This window comes from Lissotriton helveticus, chromosome 6, assembly GCF_964261635.1.
Source record: "Lissotriton helveticus chromosome 6, aLisHel1.1, whole genome shotgun sequence".
NCBI classification, from domain to species: Eukaryota; Metazoa; Chordata; class Amphibia; order Caudata; family Salamandridae; genus Lissotriton; species Lissotriton helveticus.
The window spans coordinates 2,072,342,793-2,072,362,500 of NC_136067.1; the positions used below are offsets into that span (position 1 = coordinate 2,072,342,793).

At 43.6% G+C, this 19,708-nt stretch overlaps 1 long non-coding RNA gene across 1 annotated transcript in view; it reads left to right on the top strand.

The window, feature by feature from the left end:
- The first annotated feature begins 10,654 nt into the window (after positions 1-10,654).
- The window catches only part of LOC144762035 (uncharacterized), a 33,530-nt gene continuing 24,476 nt past the window's right edge, over positions 10,655-19,708 (top strand). Inside the window, exon 1 of the long non-coding RNA XR_013596013.1 lies at positions 10,655-10,764. This is a non-coding gene — a long non-coding RNA (uncharacterized LOC144762035). The remainder of the gene's footprint in view (positions 10,765-19,708) is intronic.

Below are 19,708 nucleotides of genomic sequence, written 5' to 3' on the forward strand. Positions count from 1 at the left end.
CCTTGCACCACTTTCGCATCGCTTTTCCCATCTTAAAAGTGATGCAATAGTAATGCAATGAACTTGTAAATCTGCCTCTATGGACATTACGAGCAAAATAAGTACACAACTCATTCAATTCTTTATCGATCACAATTAGACAGTGTTACTTCACGATTCACAATGAACTTCAATAAACTTTAAATGGGAGACGAGAATGTCGACATTACAAAACTTAGTGGCATATTTACAAAGACAGAGTTACAATTGTTGTCGCTTTAACGCCTGCAAACTACAACAAAAATGCTTAAAATGGACTTCAAAATCCTTTGCTATCTTACCGGAAGATTTTTTCAACATTGCTGTTTCCTATACAAGACAGAGAGCCACCCCCCGGGGCTATAAAATAAATGGTTGTGGGGGGCTCCAAGGCCCCACCTGCAAAATTAGAAGTGTGGGGGCCTCAACGACCACCCTCAAGCCCCGGGAACCAATACTCCTAGGGATTTGTGTATTGTGTGAGGCAGACTGCGTGGCCCTCTGCCTGGACCCCTCAAGGGCCCTGGGAACTGCCGCGCCCCAGGGCCATTTCCTGCAGTGTCCCAGGGTGCCTACCCCCGGGACACTGCTGTTTGCTATGAGAAGGCGGGAGTCTTGCAGCTCCCGCCCTCCCATAGCAAAGTTAGTTTGCATTTTGAAAGACACAGCAGTGAAATCTGTTCTCACTTTCAAAATCCAAACCAGATTGGTTTTCCACATGCAAGTTAGCATCTCCCCATGTGGAAAACCAATGCCGGCTCCCGAAGGACGCAAGGAGCAGGCGGGACCATGGGGGCATAAAATGTCATAATTTTGGCCCCAGTATTTGGCCCCAGTATTTAGCCCCCCCCCCGCTAAATTTATTTATTTCACGGCAGAGTGAGCGCACCGTACAGGCACCTGCCGGGTCTTTTAAAAAAAAAAAATTGTGGGCCCTGGTGGGCCTTCTGGGACCCCCTACGCAGGTCTAGAGGGTAAAATTATTTCAACCCTTCCCCCTTTCTACGTTTTGCACACATATTCCACTGACTTCCTCAGCCTTGCTTCTATAGAGGCACAAAATGGCTGCCAACAGTTCCTGCTTTTGAATGTTGACAACCACTTGACAGCCAATTAGCATTCAGCACGTGATCGGAAGGGTGCGCTTATGGTATGATGACAATGCGCACAGAATCCGCAGATCCACCACGCCCACAGATATATAAATGATTTTAATTGTAATTTTCTCAGGAACTTCTGAACAGATTGACACCATTGAAGCAAAACACACCAGTCTGAACTGAGGGCTACCTCTTTGCCAAATTTGGTGTAATTCCGTAAAGCAGTTCAAGCTGTAGCTGATGCTAAAGGTCCTATGGGAAATTGCATGGGGAAAATACCTACTGGCAGTTGTTAGTTATAATTAGGACCAGAGTTTCCATAGGACTTATCTTTGCACATTTGTTCTAAAAGTATACATTATTTGATTCAGCTTCTGTATTGGAAGTTTGAGAGTGATCTATCAAGGGTAGCTGAGAAAGATGGGGAGTCCCAAAATGCTTTTTTCCCATTTGATGTCTTTGGGGATTTTGCACTCTTTGACCATTACTGCATCCCAAATTGCTAAACGGAATTGCAGCAAATTAGGCAGAAAGACACATTTGGTTACGCAGATTACACTTTCACCTGTTTGATGTAAATTCATTTAGTAGGTTTAGAGATATTTATGAATAAAAAATATAGTTATCAAGCAACCCGGATAATTTACGGATCCTTCTGCTGAGGATCCGGAAGGGAAAGACCCCGATTGGCTAGCCACAGCTTAAAAGAAAAGTTCCAACTGCCATTTTGTTTCCTTGCATTGTCCCAGTGCGGTGAAAATAAACATAAAGAAGGGGTCACAATATAGATATCCTGATCCCAGGGAACATATATGGGGTCCATGACAACCCCTTATGACCCCAACATTGCTTTATTTGTTTTTCTCAATGAAACTTAACATCCACAGATCCTCCACAGATTTAGGGCCCTGTTGAATTTTTTTTTTTAAATTAGCTGAAGAAAAGGCAAAGGTTACAGAATCGTTACAGTTAGGCTAATATTTTACCCAGGACCACACAAAGGAGCAAAATGGAAAGAGAACCGACCTCACTTAGATAGGTTAGGAAGGCCCTCACTCACCACCTGGTGATGACATGCTTCATCATTGGGCCCCAATAAAGAGGCAGAGTGCCTCTTTAGTGTGCTTCGACGCCAGATCTACTGCAGAGCAGGATTTGTCAGTTAAGGCGTGCAGTGAAAGTAAAATAAATGGTGGTGAAAGGTATATAAAAAATGTCTAAGTGTAGCCAAAAAATTATTTATTGTATGGTCACTTAGGGCATATATTTAAAATTATGTGTTGGAAAGTAGTCCACAATTAATTGGGTGGTTATTTCCAAGAGTTATCGTCAGTCAACATGTTTCTGCCTATGAAACGGTGTAAAGTTACCAGGCATTCATCAGGACTATAGGAGTGTTCTAGACCCTGGTGGTATGGACGCGCTAAGGCCCACCCTTACCTAGGGGCGTGAAAGTGAAAAAAAGGGTTACAAAAAGTGCAAAAAGGAAAAAAAAATATCTTCCTAGTAACTCCTGGTTTAGGAGGCTTCTAAACATTAGGTTTCTGCACCTGTAAAAGGACATGACGAAGACATACATATAGAACAAGACAAACAATTAACGGTTGGCCTTAATCATACTAGTAGGTCTGTGATGCTCCATACATGGTGGGTGGACAGTGCGCTGCGCCATAACTGTACGTTTAACACCACCTCTGTCCCCGGGATAATACGCACTAGTCACTGGGACGTGCACGGTGCTAAGAGTGAAATAAATTGTATGGTGAAAATGGGTATTTAAAAAGGAAAACAATTTCCTGATCGCGATCAATGAATCACATACTGTAAGGCGATCGCTAGATGCACAAAGGTAAAATGTCTCACTTTAAAGGTGTAGCGAGGGGACACCATGGGTCATGGGAGGGGGGTGGAAGCGTATTTGGCACACCCTTTGTAAAGGAGAAAAACAAGCAAAGAATCATGGGACGGAAAGCCAGGTCATGAGGGAGCCTCGGTCGCATCCCCCCCAGATAAAAAGCTGTATCTCGGACTGTATCGTACGAAAGTAACAAAGGGGAGGCATCACCGGAATCGTTTGAAAAACATATAGTATTTTGACAGCCGTAACCCTGTGCAGCAGCGATAATGGGTACGTTCTCCAGCGACGCAAAGCGGTTGTCACCTGAAGGGTAACTGCCGTGTAGTTGCGGGTGAGCGTAGAGTGAGTGGACGGCGTTAATGTGATACCAAGGTAGGGGATTTCACCCTGCACCCTCAAGCCCCCCATCCCCTGAAAGGCCTCTGCAGGGGTACCCTCATGGAGGCCCAGATGCAAAAGCATAGACTTCCCAACATTAACTTTGAATCCTGATACTCAACCAAATTCTTCAAGCTCCCTCAGGAAAGCAGGAACAGACCGCTGGGGGAGGTGAGCGTCGCCAGGATATCGTCGGCATATAAGCTAACTGTATGTTGTTCCCCCCAAACAGAATTCCAGAAATCTGAGGGTTGTCCCGGATGCGCTGCTCTAGGGGTTCGACATACAACCCAAAGAGCAGAGGGGATAGGGGACACCCCTGCCTTAAACCCCATCAGATCTCAAAAGGTTTGGAGCACAATCCGCTGACCCGGATAGTCGCCCTAGGTCTATCATAACTACTCGCCACCCAGGCCTGGAAGCGCTCTCCCACCCCGAAGTGGGCTAATACAGTATCCAAGAACCCCCAATCCACACAATCGAAAGCTTTCTCACATCGATCGAAAGCAGAGAAGCGTCTCATCCTACATAATGGGCCTTGTCGATTAGATGCAGGATTCTTTTGGTATTGTCACTGCTTTGTCTGTTAGGGACAAAGCCGGACTGGTCAGGCTCGATTATACCCGGGAGGAGCGGGCTCTATCTCGCTGCTAAAACCCCTGTGAATAATTTCAGGTCTAAGTTCAGGAGGGAGATCGGCCTATATGCCGTGCATTGTGTAGGATCCTTCCCAGGCTTAGGAAGGACAACAACGTCAGCATCCAACATGTCCGCCGGGATCGAACCCGGCCCCCTAAAGGAATTGAACAAGCGCCACAGGCGCCAGAATTTAACAGAAGGTCTTGTAAAAGCCCACTGAGAACCCGTCGGGCCAGGAGATTTCTGCGGTTTGAGGTGTGCTATCGCGGAAATCACTTCGTCCACCCTGATGGGGGCATCCAGCGTCGCCGCCCCAGAAGCATTAAGAGCCGTAACTGCAGCTCGGCCAAGGTAGTCTACCCCTGCTCCGACTACAGTGGGGTCCAAGCTGTACAAAGAGGTTTAGAACGTCCAAAAGGCCTCCGCAATCTGTTCATCCCATTCAACCCTCATCCCGTCGGGGGTATGGACCGCCGCTACCTTGGAGCGCTCTGCCCGTGCCCGTAACTTGCTAGCAAGGAGCCTCCCGGTCTTGTCTACACCTATATATAATAGGAGTGCTTGAGCCGGAGGTCGATGTATTCCGCCCGGTGGAGGTCAAAACTCGCCAGCTGATCTCTGGCTGCTTTGAGTTGTCGCCACATATGCGGGGCCCCGGTCCTGCTGTGGACACGAGTTCCAACACCTTAGCTGCCAACTCCTCCCATTTTTCTTTACGCGCACGGTTGTCAACTACCGGAATTGCAATAAGCTCCTCTCACACTACTGCCTTCAGGGCGCCCCAAAGTGTTGACAACGGAGCGTCACCCTTGTCATTAGACTCTAAGTAATCAGTCAGGCATTTCTGCACCCGTCGGCAAACGTCCGGCCTTCTGTGAGTCACCGAGCGCCAGTCGATAGTCAGAGTAATCGCATCATGGTCCGACAGTGCCGCGGGGGTGATGTCTACAGATCTGACCAGGACGTGGAGCTTGGAGGACCCTATAAAGTAGTCCAGGCAAGCATAGGTATGGCGGACATGGGAGTAAAAGGAGTATTGTGTGCTATGGGGATGGGCAGCCCTCCAGATATCTACCAGTCCCCTATCTCGGAGCCAATTCACCCCATCCCTGGAAAGAGCCCCAGTGGCCCACTGTCTATGCCCCGACCTGTCCCTGTCCAGGTCCATGACTATGTTGAGGTCTCCCCCTAATAAGACCCGCCTGTCTTGATGTCGCAGTGTATCCGAGGGGGAGTCTAAGAGAAATGGCTCCTGTCCAGAGTTAGGGGCATAAATGGAACCAATAACCGTGTAAGCATCACCAACCCAAAACCTGTGGACCAACAGCCTACCTTTCACCTCCGCCACCTTATCCCCCACCATCCCCTGAAAGTGTCGGGCAAGACTCGCTTGTCCGGTCCGGATGAATAAAATTGCTGAGGAAAGGCTCTGGATCGCATTCTATGCCAATCGATAGGCAGTAAGTGTGTCTCCTGTAGTAGACAAATAGTTGGCCCCCGATTGTTCTAAGTACCTAAAAATTGCCTGCCTCTTAATTGGATTATTCAACCCCTTTACATTAAGTGATAAAACCTGTGTCATCAGACAGAATGAGGGTCAAGTGCTAGTGTAAAAGGTTGCCCGGCAGGGAAAGAAGCTGCAAGATGCACCCTCAGGGGACCCTTTGGTGCAAAGGATCCATGGTACTCAATGTCCAACACCTGCTCCCCTAGTGCACACCGGTTACACCCTCCCCCTGCTCTCCCAATACCAACACCGCCCCCCCTCCCTCCCCCTTGACCCCCCTGACCAATCCCTCCCTCCTCCCTAACCCAAACAGAGCCACCCCACCCCAATACAACACCCCCACCCCCGCTCCCCCCTCCCTAACCCCAACAGAACTACCCCAACCCAGCATCATAGTCCAGCGCCTGACCTCTCCAGATGCCGGCAAACAGAACATAGACATAAAGAGGGGTCCACGCGGAGTCCAGGCATCCCCGCTCCCACCCTCCCCAGCTAAAGCACAGTGCCGTATACACCCCGTGAACTGTCACCACGTCACTCCACAGGTGAGGTATCATGCTTCACCGCCTCTAGGGCGGCTTCTCGCTCCTGGGTCGATGTGAGAGTGTCCAGTTTCATCGCAGTTTTTGGAGACCAGCCCTCCCTTGATGCCCGCTGTGTGGGAGCAGGAGAGGACTCGCGGCTCGGCCCCTCGATGCCCAACAGTTCGCAGGTTTCTTGAAGAGATCGCAACTGCTGCAGCTTGCCATTCCACTTGAAACTTATACGAAAGAGATGGCCCCAGGAGTAAGGCACCCCCTTGGCCTTTAAAAAGGACGTTGCCACCTTAAAAGCCTTCAGTTTTTGTAATGTTATAGAGGCAAGATCCTGGTAGAGAGCTACCGCGTGACCCCGATATTGAAGAGACTGTTTCTTCCTGGCTTCCCTCAGGATACGTTCTTTCAACACAAAGTCAGGTAGGAAAGCCAGAACATCCAGTGCCGGAGCTGGCGCTTTCCTTCCCAAGCCTACTCGGTGCACCCGGTCAATGCGAATGTCAAAATCTGCATCCTCGCCCAGAATGTCTCGAAAGAGGCCTTGTAAGTAGCCCACCATGTCCGACCCTTCTTTTCGCGATGGGACACCCCTGACGCGAATGTTGTTACGTCTGGACTTGTTTTCTAGGTCCTCCGTGTGGGCTTGAAGGTCCAGTTGCTGGTCCTTTAGGCGAATAATCTCCTGTTGTATGGATTCAATTTCCTCACTGGTAGAGTGTGCACTCTCTTCCACCGCTGCGACCCGTTCTCCCAGACCGTCAACGTCGCGGTGGATTTCCTTTACCTCCCCTGACACTTCTTGCTTCAAAGACCGAAAGTCATCAAGGAGGGTATTGAATAAGGTCTCAAGGAACTCCCTCGTAACGGGGGACTCCGTGGGCGACAAGACCTGCTGGGACCGAGCGTTCATCGGAGGCGCACCGCCAGCATCGGCTGCCGAAGGTGATTTGCAGAGCATCTCCTTAAGTGATCTCTCCCCTTTCTTCTGTGTAGTTGCCATGGTGAACCAGAGGCGCGGGAGGCGGAAGGCCCACCGGTTTGTATTGCTGCAAGGGTGGTGCTCCAGGGTTCACGCCGTCGGCGCAAGTCAATATGTGGCCGGACACACTATGCCCGCGTTGTGGCCGATGGCCTTCCCCGCCAAACTCTGCGCTGCGAAAGACCTCCAAGCTAATGCATGGTCACCACAGGGGTCAAAAGTGCCGCTAGCACGCTCCGCCAACACGCATGCAACCTCCGCGCCGGGCCCCAAGCCCAGGAGCCCTGGCGCCTATGCTCAGTCCAGCCTACCGGTGCTATGCTTTGTGAGTGTCCTGCCGCCCCAGTGTCCACGGCCATCGGGCATAAGTGGTGCTGGTCCAGGGTGCAGCCCAAGCACAAGGTTCATTGCCCCCCCCGGGGCCGTAAAGCTGTCACTGCACACCCCCAGTTCCTTATGCCTGCGAACCTCTGCTTGGGACGGGATCACAGGGTGGGCTGGCCTAGGTGCCCCAGTATCAGCTCCCGCTCTGTCACCAGCAGGGCCCTCCGGCAGCCCCGCTCGTGTACACCAGGCTCCTCTCACCTCCACGACAGCCGCCCCCCTCCATCCTCAGTTCTCTGCCTGCTGCTGCCTCCAAAGTGTAGAGCCGGGCCCAGCGCCTAGTTGCTTCCAGGGGGCGGGACTGGGACTCCAACCAGGCCTGGGTGCACAGGCCCAAGCCCCGGTCCTCGAGTTTCGCAACCCTGGACGCGGGCCTCCTCACTGCCACCAGCCGCGCTCCGGGCCGCCACCACACCTCACTGCCGCCGCTCCAGGCTTCCATGCCTCCTCGAGGGCCGTCGCAGTCTGCCCTATACTTCCTGCTTGCTGCCGCCTCCTGGGTGAAGAGCCAGACCCGACGTCTATAGGCGTCCAGTGTTCACGTCTGGGCCACTAACCAGGCCCGGGTCTGTAGGCCCAGACCCAGAGCCTTGATTTTTGCGACCCCAGCTGCGGGCCTCATCCTTGCCGCCAGTCAGGCTCCGGGGTCACATCCGCACCTTGCCACAGCCGCTCAAATCAGCAGATGTCTTCCAGCCTCCAGTAATTGGCCGCGCCGGCTCACCTCCCTAATCTGGCCCACCCGGGGACCAGGCACTCCGTCACCGGCCCCCAGCTCAGGCCGCCGCCATTTCGCGGCCGTCAGCAATGATCCGCCACCTCCAAGCGCCCAGCGACCAGGGAGCCCCGGGAACGGCACCAGCTCTCACCCCCCTCTCCTGCGCAGCCCCCGGGCTCGGGTTGCTGCACAACCTGGGTGTTAGAGCGCAAAAGGGGCCAGAATAGTGCGCGCAGAGCGGGGAGCCTCAAGGATCTGCAACCTGCTAGCTCGCCATCTTGGCCACGACCCCATAGTTTTTTAACATAAGTTTAACTATACCTATAACTATAATTGATGAATTTTCATAGTTTTGTTGTAAAGCCATGCATGGTAAAGGCATATGTATAGTAAAGGCTTGCATGGTTAAGGAAATGTGTGGTAAATGCATTGTGTGGTAAAGGGCGTGTGGTAAATGCATGCGCTGTAATTACATAAACCCACAGATGTTCAGTCTCTGAAGTTCACTTTGCAGTTATCATTGCCCATTCACTGTCTCCTGTGGTGTGGAGGAAGGGTGCTGCAGTGTCCAGCTTTACTCACATCCGATGTTTGATACCTCTGCAGGACACAACTTTAAAGATAAAGCATTAGCACACTTACAAAGAAGACACCGTCTGCTGTTCAGGCAGCACATGTAGATCATAACGCAGGAGTGTTTATCCTTTGGTTGACCATGCTGGAATCCCCGGAATTTCAATGAAAGCATCGTTTAAAGGGGGCAGAGCTGGAAAGACGAAGAAAAATTGTGGAGGTGAAAGCAAAGGTGCTATAGTATGCAAGGCATAGGGACTTGAAATTGAAACAAACTTAAATGTAATCCTATGTAATGTGACAGAAAAATGTAACTTCTTTAAACCCTGTGGTGGCCATCAAGAAGCTACTCCAAGGGGTCTCAAAGTTAACAAAAATGAATGTGTGCAAAAACCCAACTAGATATGATCAGATTGTTCTATGAAATTACAGCATCTAAGGTGAGAAGTGAAAGAATCTTACTGAGGCTGGAATTGAGAATACAGCAGATCCATTGTGAAATTGTTTCTGAATTTGAAGAAAATAAATTGTACTTTACAAGAAGTACCAAAATAAAAAGGTTCTGAAAGGTAGTGGCATTTGATAGCGTACAAATCGGGTACAAAGTCTCCACAAACAGACGTAACTATACCTGGTATCATCTGGAGCGATTATGTGAGAGAACTATAGGCACCCTATACTGCTGAGAGTAGTTCACTCTGAAACTTGCATGTTTGATGATACCGGGCCCGAAGAATATGTTAATCACTCTAGTAAATCAAATGCCCAATGTTCTGATCATTATAAAACATAATAAATATTGGGGTAAACTATTCTTGCCTGGTTCAAAGAATCTTTTTTGTTGGTTTGTAGAAAGGAAGTATGTTGCTACCTCTATGTGACAAGCAGTGGCTAACACAGTAGAGGTCTAGCTTTGGCCGCTTGTCTGATGGTTCATTATTCAGTATTACAAACATATGAAACAAAAACAAAAGGAAAAACATGCCACCACTTAATTGTGATGACCATGTTCTTGTAACAAGCAGTCGAGTAAAAAAAATTGATAAAAACATATTATTGCATATGGCAATTTTATTTAAAAAATGGCATACAGTATGAGGATATTGCAAGCCATGGAGAAGTTCCATGGTCATACAGACAAATGAGACCAAAGGCAGAGTTCCTTAATAAGGTGATGGAGCTCTGAAGTGACTTTCTATATCCTTCTCATGTACAGCCGGGCGGTACTTTTCTAATGTTCAATACAGGGCCACACGATCACCTTTCCCATAAGCCACTTACATTTTGGTGTGTAGCTCTTTTATATGAAAGTGAAAGCATTTTTGCACATATAAAGAACCCTTCCATGTAATTACGGTAATAAAACGTGTTTTATTTCATTTATTTATTTAATCAGAATAGTGTTCATTGCGCTGCTGAATCTATTTATTTTACTGAGCCTAAAGCTCCAGTCCCAACTCATTGGAAGCTATAGAAAATAAGCAGTTTTTATGTACATACTGTTTAACTTCTTGAATGATTTTGACAGAGGTTGCAAAAGCAGTGCCAGGGGTCGCAAGGAGAAAGTCGATTCTTTGTGGTTGATGGCCCCTGGTGCAATAGTCCTGTGCTGTTCTGATCATAACTCAACTGTTCTGACTGTGTCAATATGTTCAATATGTTCTAGAACTGATGGAGCACACTGACCAGCAACAGCACATAGCTCATAAACTTGTCAGCATTTATTTCACAATCAAATCCTTTGAGGCAGTTCCAAAGTCACATATTGTAGTCAAACATTTATTTTGTTTCTAACTAGGGGGGGGGAGCAAAGGCACCCAGTTTGGCTGGGAGTGTGTATGATGGTGTAGCATGTGATAGGTATAGTTCTGACATGCCCTTGGCTGGTGTACATTCTGTCTTTGGTAGCGTTATCCTTCCCTCCTTCTCAACTCATGTAATTCTATAAATCCCAGACACCCGTGAAGACGGGATTCAGAAATTGCTGCCCGGACCATCATGAAGACTGCAGGTGTCATCTTGCTCCTTGTTGCCCTCCTTGGGCTCTGGGAGTCAATTCCAGTGGTTGAAGGAGGTGAGTAGAAATGGATCAGGCCCTCAGCATCTGACTGCCCAATTCATCTGAGGGGTCGTTGCTGTGTCTCTTTCTGGAGAATCACTGCAGAAATACCTGAATAGTCGTGCATTGTGTGAGAGAGACACTACAGTGACTGTCAAGTCTGTAAATTGTTGGGAAGGGATGAGTTGGGAGAGTGAGTGTAAATTACAAATGGGTGTAAACTACATCTATTAAAGTGTTTTCCCTCAGGGGTTTAAAGTTTCTATGGTTTCTATGGTTTCTTCTAAGAAGACTCTCTCACTCAAAGGTCATTGTATGTTGATTATTTGATAGGTCTCAGGGGGTCCTCTTCACGTTTTGCAGTGAGGAAAGGTGAGCCACTGCTTTCCTTTATGCCAATGATGTGTGAATTACTACTTAAAGATTCCTCCAGGATCAAGCTAAGCAGGGATTGGCTGAATCCTTTACTGTTTCAAAAGATTTCACTTCGACACATCCAGCAACGCCAAAGTATTTCAGAATAAAACTAGAGAATTATCGACTGGAATTAACTGGCAACATCAATGTCAGTGATGACATTCTGGTACACTCCAAAACACTACACAAACATTACACTTGACCTAAGTGTGGTGTTTGAAAGACTAAGTGAATGTGGCTCACACTAAACTAAAAGAATTCCTGAAGTGGAACATCAATTTCTTTGTCTACTAGTGTTCAAAAGACAGAGTTGCCCATGATTTGGTGAAACTGGAAAACATCAAGTCAGAGAGCACCCCCACCCACCTAAGTATCTGAGGTTAACAGCATTCTTGGTCTGGTAGCAGTTTATGGAAGCTTCATCAGAAATGTTTCCTCCCTGATGGGACCTAACAAAGTCAAAAATTTCAGGGCCTGGAGTGAAACTCAGCAAGCAGCACGCAGCAAACATCGATGTTCTAAATCTCTGAAAAAAAATTATCGACTGCAAAAATATCAACTCCAATACATTAACAGGTAAGTACAAAAATATTGAAATTAAAAATATAAATGTAAAAAATATCAATCTAAAAATATATATATAATAATATATAGTAAATATATTAAATATGTAACACAATTAATTACATGTAATATACAGTTTAATTAAATATAACAAAGAAACTTAATTAAAAAAACATATACACGCAGACTCATACAAATGTATACATATACATATATTTACTTACAAATAATTTACTAACTGTCATCTTTATTAAATTTGTAAACTTTAAAATTATATTAAAAAAAGAATATATATTTATACCAATAATTTTAAAAAAACGAACATTCTACAATAATTTAAAACATTAAACTATTAAAAAAGATTTAAACTTACATTTCCCAATACAATATGCACAACAGTAGTGAAAGTTTTGAATAGCAGAATCGTTACATTTACTATTTCAACTTCAGTGAGTGCAATAATAGGGAAAGTGTTGGATAGCAGAGGGATACAAATTACTATTCCCACTCCAGTGATAGCAACAGTAGGGAAAGTGTTGAATAGCAGAGGGGTAAAAATTACTATTCCCACTCCAAAGAATGCAACTGTATGGAAAATGTTGTGTTGCGGAGGGGTAAAAATTAGTATTCACACTCCAGTGAGTACAACAGAAGGAAAAGTATTGAATAGCAGAGGGGTACAATTTACTATTCCCACTGCATTAAGTGCAAAAGTAGGGTAAGTGTAGGATAGTGGAGGTATTCAATTTACTATTCCAACTCCAGTGAGTGCAACAGTAGGGAAAATTTGGGATAGCCGAGGGGTATAAATTACTATTCCAACTCCAGTGAATGGAACAGTAGGGAAAGGGTTGGATACAGGATGGGTACAAATACTATTCCCACTCCAGCGAGTGCAACAGTAGGGAATGTGCTAGATAGCGGAGGGGCAAAAATTACGATTCCCATTCCAAAGAGTGCAACAGTATGGAAAATGTTATATTGCGGAGGAGTAAAATTCCCACTCCAGTGAGTGCAACAGTAGGGAATGTGCTGGATAGCGGAGTGGCAAAAATTACTATTCCCACTCCAAAGAGTCCAATAGTAGGGAAAGTGTTGAATAGCGGAGGGGTAAATATTTCTATTCCCACTCCAGTGAGTGCAAAAGTAGGGTAAGTGTTGGATAGCAAAGTAAATATATTTACTATTCAACTCCAGTTAGTGCAACAGTAGGGAAAATATTGGATAGCGGAGGAGTAAAACTTACTATTCCCACTCCAGTGAGTGCAACAGTAGGGAAAGTGTTTGATACCAGAGGTGTAAAAATTAGTTTTAGCAGGCCAGTGGGTGCAACAGTAAGGAAAGTGCTGGATAGTGGAGGTGTTATAATTACTATTTAAAGTGCTGGATAGCAGGGAGTTAAACATTATATTCCCACTCCAGTGATTGCAACATTAGGGAAAGTTATGGATTGTAGAGAAACGAAAATTATTAATAACACAAACAATTGAAAAAAAAACCAGATTACAACATTTTAAAGATCATAAAATAAATAAAAAATATTGTACAAATAAAAAACAATATATTAAACATATAAAAACATAATATAATAATAATTTTACATATAACAAAAACCTACAAATAATATCTAAAATAAATTAAAAAATACATGTATAAATGATCATTATTTAAAAGTAGTAAATATTAACCAGTTCCATGCTGCCGTCGGCCGTTGGACGTCGCGCGAGCTACCTCCCTGGTGCTGCGCACGTCCAACGGCCGACGCGGCCTCTCCCACCCTTTAGAACACCAGCACTGCGGCGGAAAAACCGCCGCGGTTAAGGTGTTAAGTAAAACAAAATTATTTCAAAAATAAATGTATTTTGTTATTTCATACCCCATAACAATATACCAATAACAAAACACTTCAACATTTTTAATACATTTATTTCCAAATTTAAAAAAATCGTATTAATAAATAAAAAATAATAAACATTCATTGAGTACACATGCTTTAACTCTATAATATACACCACACACTTAAATAAACTATAAAATACTAAAACACAATTAAATATTATTCTTTTGTTTAAACTATTACTATTAACAACTATGAATGAATTAATTAAACATTTATTTAATACTCACCATTTACCTCTTTAAAAAGTGAAAAAACACACACAAAATTAAAAATAACACAAAATAAATATCAAATATTTAACATTAATTAACAACTATATAATAATTATTTAAACACAAAATACATACCACCCTTTACTCCTATAAACACCCCTGCACACACCTAAAATTAATTACACAATTACCATAATTAATTACTAATTATTTCATTACAATTATTTATTAACAACATATTGAGTCATCCATCATCATAAACTAAATCACTTCCCACCGTTCCCACCCTTTAAACCTATAAACACAACAACACACACCTAAAATCAGTTACACAATTACCATAATAAACTGCAAATTACCTAATTAAATTTAATTTACAACCATTTATGAATTAATTAATATTACATTATTTTACACATTTATCAGTATAACATCTCAATTAAAAAATAATATTAAATAAAAAATATTCAATAAATGTATTATAGTTACATTACTTCCCACCCTATTCCCCTATAAACCCACAACCTGCTACAGAAATAAAAATGCAAAATTCTAAGAAAAAAATATTAATAACTACTAAGAATAATAAATTAATTTCATATAATTAAATTACTTCCCACCCTGTTCCCCTATAAACTGACAACCCGCTACAGTGCTAAAAATGCAAAAATCAAACAAAAAACAATTAATAGATACTAAAAATTTAACACATATATTAAAAACAAATCTTATACAAAAACCATACATCACATACATGTAAAATGTATTAATAGACCTCTATATTTTTGCAAACGATATTTTACACTTCGATATTTTTGACATCGATATCTAAATTAGATAATCTTTCCCATGATAATTTGTATGTCTTAATTTCTGACCCACAATATTTTTAACTGTATATTTATGTAATTCGATATTTTTTATTCCATGTTCTGTCTCTTCACCGCTCTGTCAACTGAGATAACTCTCAAGAGCATTAACCCATCAAAGAATATAGAGTTATCAGTCAACAGAGGCTCATCAGGGTTGGGAGCAGAAATCTCTCAGGGGCAGTTGTAGGGAGCGTTTCCACCGGTAATCTGGGCAACCTGTGTCTCTACTCCGATTGAACACAGTTATACCAGCTTAAAAAGTAGGAGATTGTGATACCCTGGTGGTGTAATCACTTCCACCTGCATCTTAATGGACATTCTCATAGGGTCAACATACACCACAAGATACTAATTCTCCTGTCCTGTGGGTTATTCTCTTAACCACCTCCTCAAAATGTATTAATGTGCTGAAAGAATATTCTTTTTCTGTAATCAACTAAGTAGGACTCAGATCCCCATAGACTACTTGTTGAGACATCCTTGGTCAGTAAAATACCATGAGATGAAAGATGCTGCAGAAATGAAAGAATATTTCAGTTGAGTGTCTCGTAGTCCAATGTCGCTTAAAGACTTTCAAATCACTAACACAATGATTTTTTGCAGTTTGCCATCCATGAAACTGAAAAAGTAACTGGAGACTTCTGGTATCAGACAATATACCTGAAAGCCATAAGCACACTGCAGACTCAGTGGTTGCTATACAATGTAAAACATAAGCTATCAGTTTAGTTGGGGGCTGTCTTCTGTAAGGCATGCGCCGACTCATTCCTCAGGCCCTGATCCAGTGAATTGTGAGCAGCAAGAGAAAAGAGGAAAGTCTAGTTCCCCAGCTTAAACTAAATTGTGGAGAAATTTTGGGACTTTAGTCTTCATTACCAAGTGCCTAGTGTTCCCGATATGCCACACCCCGTCATTACTGAATAAATCCAACGTTATCCATTGGAGACAGCCCATGCACACTTTGAGACTCTTCTGGATGGTCATCATCATCTTGTGATCATTGGCTAAGTATCATGAGGGAGAGTTTGTGCGATCCATGGTAGCCGAAGAGCTGATTCAGAAAATGGGAGAAAATTAAGGCTAACCACAAGGGATGAAAGATCTAAGAACTGATAACTCACTAACATTTGAAAGACAAGATTTATCAAGGTACCTTGCCTCTTCAAAAAACAAGTGTTTTATGATTAGTGCTTAATTGCTACAGGCAAACGGGGAAGCTCAACACTTCTTTAAAACCCATTGCAAGGCCATATTAATTTCTCACAAGGGGGAACAGAGCAAACAGTGGGCCCTCTTTGTCTTCCTTAGAGGTTTAGATTGGTCCCACATGCCACAATTTGATGACATGTGGGGGTCAATGAACAATCTACATCTAGTAGGACGGCCAAGAATTCTACCATTTGTACAGGAGATCTAGTGCTAATGAGAGTTTGCCTTACTGGTAGCAAGTTTTGAAGTAGGCCAGTGCAAAGATAGTGCATCATATTTTCATATTTTAAGAAGTTCAGGAGTGAGGTGCAAGAAGAAAATTAGTGATTTTGTCTGTCTTCCAGGAGAGTATGAAACAACGTTTATTCAGTTATTCCTAACCATAAAGTCCAGAGCTTACGTACAAAAATACATTAAAACTCCATGTAGAGACTAAAATCACAATTTGTAAGAACACAGAAAGCCCTACAACTGTTAAAATATGTGAAAAGTAGCAGTTTATTTGATGGTAAAAATTGATTATAGGAATATTACAAAACTCCAAATCATAGTTTCTTTCTAGTGTGTCCTGCACTGGTCAGTTCCCAAGATCCTAGGACTACCAACCAGTATTTTAAATTATGCGCATTTAGGGCTGAGCAAATCGTTCCTAGCTTTTGAAACATATTGTCAGATGTTATAGTGTAAAGTGGCGGGTTTGCGAGTCATTTAGTCATAGTCATAGTCAAAATCTTTATTCGGTTATTCATACAAAAACAACCATAAAAGCACAATTTAATAAAAACACAAGTAAAATCAGATATCTAAAAGTCACATATCCAGAGTTTACAATCCCGTTAATCAGATACAACATTAATAACAGTTCGAAGCAATTAACCCTCCATGCTATTTCTAAATTTTATTGCCAATTTTAAGAAGCCAATTACAGATAAAGTGCATTCGTGAGTTAGCAGCTGTAAATAGCAAAGTGCAGGTCTAACTTGGTTAAAATTCAGTTTTTTAAGAGGAGGCTTAAGATAAAACCTCCGAGGTATATCATAAAAAGGACAAATAAATAAAAAGTGTACCAGATCCTGCGAAGACATGTTGTCGCAGCCGCAGGGTGGTACCACTTGACCTCGGTGGCTGCATTTTGGGACGGCTAGCAATAGGTGGAAAAAGTCCAGACGGAACCTGCTTAACAAAAAACGATCAAAGCCCGACATCGGCCAGGACAAATAGTGTTCCATAATTGGTGTGGATTTCAGAACAACATAATTCCAGACACTGCATTTATTTAGTTCCACCTCCTCACGGTACAGATGCTGTGAGAGGGAAACATTTTTCCTCACATACTGTGAGTCATTTATATTTATTGACCCTGGCTTGGCCTGTCCTTGCTTCAAAGTGAAGTGTGCAAGTCCGCTCTTCGGAGAAGTTGGTTTACCAGATTTAAAAAGTTTACACCTCAACATACCAGAGAAATTGAGGCACCACCCAACTAGCCAAATACTGCTTGCCTGCAGGTTTGAATGTTCAAATTTAGGAAGGTTGGCTTGAGGAGTGTCTTCTTTTAGACCATGACTGTTGGGCTCGTACACACGAGGTGACTGGTTGACTCCAAATTGTGGCAGCATAAATGTCAATTTAGATCTTGCTTCCTGCCCTTCCTTGCTGGGAGCAAGTCTTTTGAAGTAAAAAAAAAACAAGATTATAAAGCATGAAACTCCATTTGAAGGAAGGATGAAAATGTGCAGTGACTTATGCTTGTGGCTTCATGTTATTATAGCAATTCATCACTGGCCAGGCATACCGACGCTTTGCAAGTATGTTCTTATTATGTAAGGGCGACTTCTTTGATGAAGATTTGCTTATCCGGGCGAATGCTGTTTGTACCATCTTGCTATCACATGCTCCTTGTATCCCGATTTCTACTAATGCTTTCCTCAGAAAAAGACCCCACAATTTGGATTGCTTTTTCTCAATTTCTCAAGCCAACGTAGATTGTTCAAGGATACTCTCTCTAAAGCATGGAGTGTCCAGCACAGTTTCACAAAGGTGTGCATGTTTTGGAATTTCTGACTTTGAAGACAGAATTCCAGACACACCTGGGCTGGGGAGTATGCTTTCGGCAGACTGAACACTGCTTTGTAAGCCTTTGCTTGTAGCTCAGTTGAAATGGCTATCTCCTGCAAGATTTCCAGACCGTACGCCAGTGATTGCAATTGATTGGGCTACCATCACAGCCAAGAGATGAAGGGCAACTCCATTTCTTTTTCAAGAACTTGAAAGTGAAGATTAAAGACTGGGATTGTGCTTGTACTGCAGTAATATGGTTAGTGACCAACTGTTGGTGCCCCAAAGGGATAATCCAGTACTTGGAAGAGTGGACAGACTCGTTCCCCCCTTGTTAAACCACTTGTACTTGCAATCCACTTGACGCTCTTCTTTGGTTTTGCACAAGTTTAGCTCTAGCTATTGTTGCTCAATATAGCTTGATAGAGTGTTGATCAATCTTTGCATGCCGATTGGTCCATGGATCAGGACAAATATGTCGTCTGCGTATTGCAGGCATAGTATTTTCTCATTTTCCATTATTGGTAGATGGCTAGCTACTTTTTCAGATAGCTATTCAGGTCGGCTATTTGTTGAACAAACCCAGAGCCAGAACACATCCCTGTTTCAATTAGTTTTGATGTTATTTTGAAGTCCCTCTACTGTTGTCTCCAAATGTTACCTGTGCCCAAGTGTCACTGTATAATGCTATGATTGCATTTAGGATCTTCCCTGGCATGCCCCTTTTTTCCAGTTTAGCACAAAGCAAGTCCCTCAGCACTCAGTCAAATGGCAATTTGAGATCTATGAAACAGGCAAACAGCTGGGTTTTCCTCCTTATTGCGTTTTCCATCAAAATGGCCAATGTTGCTAGGTTTGTTGTTGTTGCCATACAGAGCCTGAAACCGGTTTGGGTTATCCACTGTCTCTCCTTCATCATCTGTTGTTGGAATTATTTGTTCATATCAATCAAACAGGGATGACAGGGGGAGGAAAGGCAATATAGGGCAGCCCCCCACTCAACAACTATGAAACAAAAAGCCCTAATCAGCCTGCATGGTTAAAGTCACAAAGCCCTGTAACTACTGGGGCCATATCTTTTATTGGCTCACCTAGGTAAAATTAATCAATGTTGTGTTACAGGTCAGACCATACCTTCAAACGTAAAAACCGTGTACAGCTACACCCACAAAGAAAATATGTGAGAAAGCAAGGAAAGTACCTCACGGACGTAACACCCAAGGGGGTTCCCGGTTTGATAATTACCGGTATACCCACTTCTCATCATCGGTTACTTTCCTTGCTGAGAGGATGAAGTATGTGCAAAAAGGATGTGCTCAAGAGAGAATCGATAGAGACAGATAAGGAGTGTACACATCCACAACCTTGTAGGAAAGAAAAAGGTGTTTAGAAAGAAATACCAAGTACCTACACCCAACAACCAACAAATATAAAACAAGTGAGGTTTGGCTGGCTGGGTAGATTTTATTCTGGTGCTGCCAAACTTCACTATTAAAAAATGGTTAGGTTAATACCATTGATTCATTGTAACTGGACCGACATGTTTCATTGCCTTGTCATTGGCAACTTCGTCAGGGTACGTAGTTGGGTCTCAATTCTCAATCCTCCGTATTTTAGTGAGGACCTGTACACAGACAAACATAAAATAGAGCGCAGCAGTGGTCACTAGGTGCGTCAATAGAGGGAGGTCTATTCTGAGCCAAACTCAACCACCCAGTCAGTGCAGGTAG